This window comes from Otolemur garnettii, unplaced genomic scaffold (genome assembly GCF_000181295.1).
Source record: "Otolemur garnettii isolate 467f Iridium unplaced genomic scaffold, OtoGar3 scaffold00076, whole genome shotgun sequence".
In the NCBI taxonomy this organism is placed as follows: Eukaryota; Metazoa; Chordata; class Mammalia; order Primates; family Galagidae; genus Otolemur; species Otolemur garnettii.
Window position 1 is genome coordinate 3368597 of NW_003852471.1, and position 6173 is coordinate 3374769.

At 45.6% G+C, this 6173-nt stretch overlaps 1 protein-coding gene across 1 annotated transcript in view; it reads right to left on the reverse strand.

Moving 5' to 3' along the window:
* Positions 1-3891, reverse strand: part of PLCH1 (phospholipase C eta 1) — a 220113-nt gene extending 216222 nt beyond the window's left edge. The window contains exon 1 of the mRNA XM_012807817.2: positions 3838-3891. The gene's annotated coding sequence lies outside the window, so the exon portion shown is untranslated. The remainder of the gene's footprint in view (positions 1-3837) is intronic.
* Between the last annotated feature and the right edge of the window lie 2282 nt (positions 3892-6173).

Consider the following 6173-nt stretch of genomic DNA (forward strand, 5'->3'; position numbering starts at 1 on the left):
GGCCCGGGCTGGATTCGAACCCACCACCTTGGGTGTACCTGGCTGGCGCCTTAGCCACTTGAGCCACAGGCACCGAGCCACCAATTTCTTATGGTTAGGAAAAGCAAGTCTAGAGCAGGAATTTGATATCTGTCTGCTTTTCCTAGATTTCCTGAAAATAACAAGATCATTAGAAATCAGTAACTGTGCATTTTCACCCCACTTCATTTAGTAGGCATGTGATTTAAAGAAAATCACATAGCAACCTCAGGCCCTGGTTTCCTGATTTATATAAGAAATATGGTAGATTCATCCTTTCCCACTCCATAACTTAATGACTATAACAATGCACATTTAGTTTACTGCATCCAAATATATATAGTTGGTGAGATCTGCTTAGCTATCCATGCTCCCCTGGTTGCCCCCTCTGTATCCATCCCGCCTTCTTCCACTTTGAAGCACAGAAGATCGAGGCCTGATGATAATAACACAAAGCTGTGTAAACTTTTCACAGGCTTCTTAAAATGCACTTCTAATTTGGCACACCCTACCACAGCAGTACTGGATTTCTCCTTAAACAAAAATGGTCACGGGTGTCAAAGAGATGTGAGTGAGTGTCCACTGAACTGTGTCTAAATGATTTTCCTTGTGACCAACGCCAGCCTGGAATAAGCCCCTGTTAGTGAGAAGACAGAACATGCTTCCCAGGCCGAAGAGGCATTGTTCAAAGTAATGAGTTCTGCACCACTTGGTCCACAATCCACAGCTGAGTCTGATTTTCCTAGACAAAGAGCGATAACCAAATGGAGGATGCTCTTCAGCGAGCTTCTCTGAGTTTATAATTATTATTAGACTCATGAGGTGGAGAATGAATGTCCTAGGAATGACAAGAGGAAATGTCTGTCAACCCTGGGCAATATTATCCCAGAGGTTTGTCATGGATGTAAGGGATTTCAATCGCGTCTAAACTCACTAAAAATGCCTAGAAATTATGTCAGTTGAAAAGTTAAAATGTTTAAATATCCTACTGTATTCCTTTTATCTATGGTAAATGTATGTGCTCCCCCTTTTTTTATTCATGGAAATCATAATCATAATCCTTCAAGCATGCAGACCAACACTCCTCTTGGAAGGGAGCTGCGGGAGGATCATTGTCATGAAACACAGACCCAGAACAAAGGACTTCTGAATCACTCACCTTATCCCCATCTAAGAAACCTGAGATTTACAGGGTTTCTATGTTTCTCCCAAACTCAGTACTGCACTTGCCAAGTTTTAGGATCTGTCTAGTTTAAACTACAAAAGTGTAAGTAAATAGCGCTCGTAATGCTTCCTACCTTATATATAGATCCTTACCTAAATTGCTCAAAACTATGCTTAGCTTTGTGGTTGTTTTTTATTCACCATTTAAGCACCTGTTTCTGAATCTGGAAGTCTGACCACCACCAAATCAATCGTTCTCTTTGAGAATACTAAAGGGTATATCTCTACCCTGAAAACCTGAAGGAGTATTAGAATTATTTCCGAATACACAAGTCTTAGTTCATGGAGGGTAGGAATCTGAATGGATTCATCTTGTTTGACCTAGTAAGTTCTCAATAAATATTTGTTGACTAAATGAATACATTATGTAAAAAGCATTTCATTAAGAATTCTCACAGTATTTTACATTATGGCACCCTTTATTGCGACGCACCTTTATCAGATTCTATTTTTATAATTTTATCCCTGTAATTATTCTGCCAGACTGATTTTTAAAATGAATTTAATTGAAGTTGATGATGTGGGAAAATGTATCAAACAGAAGCAATGACTTGAACAGACTTTATTAGGAATCTGGAATAACTATAAATCCTGTCCCTGCCCATCAGCCTCCCCTCCCTTTGTCTCATTCCCACTGCCTCTCCCCAGCCTCCCCCACGCACTCCCAGCCTCATTATTCCATGATCTGCTAAAACTGCAGTTTACCTCCTGGAACCAGCAGAAACACATGTCACTGAGAATTAGGGAATTGGAGCCAGTTACAAGCCACCAGATAGGGTCACAAAGTATCTGAACCTGAAAATTAAAGAGGTTTTTTTTTTTTTTTTTTTAATGAGAAAAAGGAAAAAACTCAATTGGGCCTTTTTTTTTTTTTTTTGAAGATTTCGGCTGGATGGACTGTACAAGGTATTTATAGCAAGTGAGATCAGAAGAGACCTTTAACGGCATGTCATTTGCTAATTATTTGAAAAGTACTATGTTGATTTCGTTTGCTGACGTTAGGATATTATTTTAAAACTTCTACCACTAAGGAACACTGGCTATTCTTGAAAGCTAATTGTTGAAAGGAGGATATAGCAAGACAGGACGCACAAATTGCTTTATCCAAGGCATTTGATGCCACACTTTATACCAGGAAGAATAACTCCATTTTGAACTTTTATTAGCGATATGAATGCTAACGAATGTTTATTGAATATCAGCGAGGTTATCAATCATGCTGCCAAGTACTGATGCAGCCTAACAAAAAGAAGCAACAAGAAACTCAGCTCTTCTCCATACCCCCTCAGATGTGTACTCTTGCCAAAAGGCTGTGTGTCAACAAACGGGACTTAAAAGACGGGATTGTCAAGACTCACAATGTTAAGAAAATGAAAATGACTCTCAGTAGACAGCTTGAGAAAGCTGGTTTGTGCAAAGGCTTTCTGAAACATTCTTTGCAGAAGATTTTAACCCAGAAGTAACCAAACGCAGGGGGGAATGAAAAAACAACCACCTTCTCTGCGAAAGCCTTTGTTTCTCTTCATTGGCATTTTATGTCGGTCCGCTTTGGAGGCATCTTGTTGCTACAAACGTGCCACAAAGAGGGCACAGGTGCTGCCTGGCTGTACACGCCCAGTCTCCCTCACGTCCGTCCTCCAGCGCTCCTGACCAATCACATGACTGAACTTTTTAAAAAACTCACGAGGAAGTAAATGTTTTATTCGCCTCCACTTTTATGGGCTAGAAGGGAGGAGGATTTCAATTGCTGCCCCAATAAGCAATTTCTCACCATTTTCTTCCGCCTATAATCAAAATGGGAACAGAGGACGAGAAAAGTTTTGCTTTCTTAATTTAGTTCTTGCTTTAATGCTAAACTCCTAACATCAAAATGACGTAATAAGTTGATTCCCAGTTACAAACAAAAAGTCCCAGTGAGGAGAGAGGGCCCCGCAGACGCTCAGCAGGGGACGCGGCTGCTGCGCGCTGGTGGCGTCTCGGATCCGCGGCTCTGTCGCCAAGGGAACGCTGCGCAGGCGCAGAGCGCACCAGCGCGCGGCCGGGGTCGCCTCCACCGCCCAGCGTCGCTCGGGTGCCCCACGTTCATCCCGGGAAAGGGCAATGGATCACGCCAAGTCTTCACTGAGAGGGTCCTGAGCGGGGTCACCGGGCGCAGGAAGAACCGTGAGAGTCCCCAAGTGTAATGGATACCATACTCCCCTTGCTGCAGAAAACGGACCTACTCTCCTGGAGGCGTCAGGCGGTCGAGAACGGTCTCGGGACCCCTCCAGTGGGCCAGGCATCCCGCAGCGATGCGTGACCCTCCACACGCCTAAACCCCACCCACCACCGCCACATGGGACCCGAAAGTTAAATTCCTGCGCAGGCACACACACACACACACACACACACACACACACCCCGCCAAGAGCAGCGGTGGCCAGTTCCCCACACCAGGGCTTGGGGGATCACTCACACACACACAACAAAGTCCTAAAGAGGAGTGTCCCAGCCGGGACTTCTGAGAGAGGACCTCCGGCCACCTGCTCACTTGCTCACTGGTGGTGGTCCAGTCCTCTTTTGCCTGCACCCCACCACCTCCTCCAAAGCACTAACCTCCTCAGCTTTGAGTGCCCGGCAGACGAAGGACTCCTCGGAGTCCTTGGCACAGGAGCAACCTCCAAAGTCCCGGGATGATGAGTTATTGGCTCTCGTCACCTGAATTCCAAATCCCCACTCGGGGCCAGAAAAAAAAAAAAAAAAATAGGAGGACACTTGTGCACACCAGCCCGAAGAAACCCGCAGAGGATCTGGGAGGAGCAGAGCGCCGCCGCCACAACCTGCTTTCTCATTCAAATCCTCACGCCCACATTGGAGCCCCCTCCCTCCCGGCCCCGCAGCTCCGGAGGAAATCAGGAACTGGAGCTGGGGACAGTGGACTGGAGCGCCCGCCGCCTCCGCGGGCTTCGGGACCGGTGTCCAGGGCCGAGAGCTGGACCTGGACGCCTCGGCCTGCGCCCTGCAGCTGAGTGCCCCCCGCACGCAAGGGCCGGAGCACTGGGAAGGAAATCCCTTCTGTCCCACCGGGTCCCAAGTTTCACAGGTTCCCAAACCCAGGGACACCCCCTGATTCTCAGTTTGGGGCAGTAGTCAGGAGGGTCAGGGAGTTGCTGAAACAAAGTTAGAAGTGAAGGGCGCGGAGAGCGGGAACTGTGTGCAGCTTGCACGCAAGTGAAAAGTATTAGAACCTCACCTAAAAGGAAATCCCGAGCCACCTGTCTCCTCCTCTCCCATTCAAAAAAAAAATGCATTCTTTATTTTTATATAACTAGCGTCGGTCGGTGCCGTTATTAAATTGAAGAGATCTTCATTACGTGAGGTGCATCTAAAACGGAGGGAGAGGAAGTGTAGGAAAGGGCACTTAGCTTTTATTTACCACCGGCCCTCCCTGCCCCCTTCTCCTCTTCTAAATACTACTCCTTGGCGTAAGAAGTCAATTATCCGTTTAGGTCGGGTTGTGGCCGGTTGACTTCAGCGGCAACCTGCAGTCAGAGCTGGGCGGTGGCGGGGAAAGCTAGCCCGGAGCAGGCACCCAAACGTTGGTGCCACGACGAAATCTGCGGAGCGCGTGGAGGTGACGAGGGATCAGCTTGGGGCAGATGCTGGAACAGCCAGTGGCCTAGCCAGCCGCGGTGGGATCCAGCTTCGGGATTCCAGGATTTGCATTTATCAGCCTTCATTCAACCTGCCCTATTGTTAGTTCAAAGCCTGGCTGGGAGGGAGTGGGGACGCTGCTCCTTACTCACCTTTCAGTTTTAAATTCTCCTCCAATAAGAACGTCCTGGGAAAGCTGGCAGCATGGGGTTGGCAGGGATTTTCTGGGCTGAGTGACAACATAAACTAAAGTCATTTTCTTTTTTCATGCGCGAATTTACTCAGGAAGTAACAGATGAGTGCCTGAGATTGGAGAGCAGGGCCTGGCTGTCGGTCAGCTTTGACGGACAGTTAGCGTGGGGGTGGTGGCACCGTGACCTCCGTGCAAGATCTAGGGTTTCACCTTTTCATCCCACTTAGCCGATACCATAGAAACAACCCATTTGTATTATTCAATTCAACGGAGGCAATTACAATGTCACAGCAAAGCACTCTGGGCAAGACGAAACTTTATCCTGAAAGCAATCCCGGACTCTCAGAAAAAAAGAAAGAAGCCACCAGAATAGCCACTTGAATTTCTTCTTGCCAACGGTGCCACGAAGAAATCAATTTGGAAAAAAATATTCAAGGCCGTTGGCTCTATAGAAACTTCCCCAAATTTCTTCTTCTTTTTTTTAACATACCCACACACAAATCCACAATTTATAAGAGACTAAGGAAATAACCTTCTGCCTCCATAGTGGTTTTTGTTTTGTAGACATGTGCTTTTTGGAGATTTGTTTTGCCAGTGATCTCTATGGTGAGATCATAGGAGAGGAAAACAGAAAAACGGGATAATTCTTCCTCAACTACAGTTATCCAACCCCAACCTCCTGTGTTTATCTCTCTGAGTCTGAAAAAATGTAGACACACATAATAAAATGAGCTCAGACGCAAAGTTTATAACTGCACTTGTTTGCTATGCATTCTTTATAGTTTTAATCAATGGTCCATAACTTTGTGGACTTTTAGATTTTTTAACTACGCAATATTTCAAATCTCCCCCAAATAAGACAGACACCATATAATAGTCCTGTTTCCCCACCCTTCTTTTTTAAATAAAGCATTGTAGTTACAGCTAAAACCCCAACTCCTGGGTATTCCCACCTCCACCTTCCCAAAGGTAATGATTCTAAAGTTGGTGTGACATGTATATTCTGAATCTATAATCTTTTAAAGTAGCATTTCTCTCCAAGTCTCTTTTTTTAACACCATTAATCACAGAAAAATCACTAACTAAAAACAAGACAATATTGTTA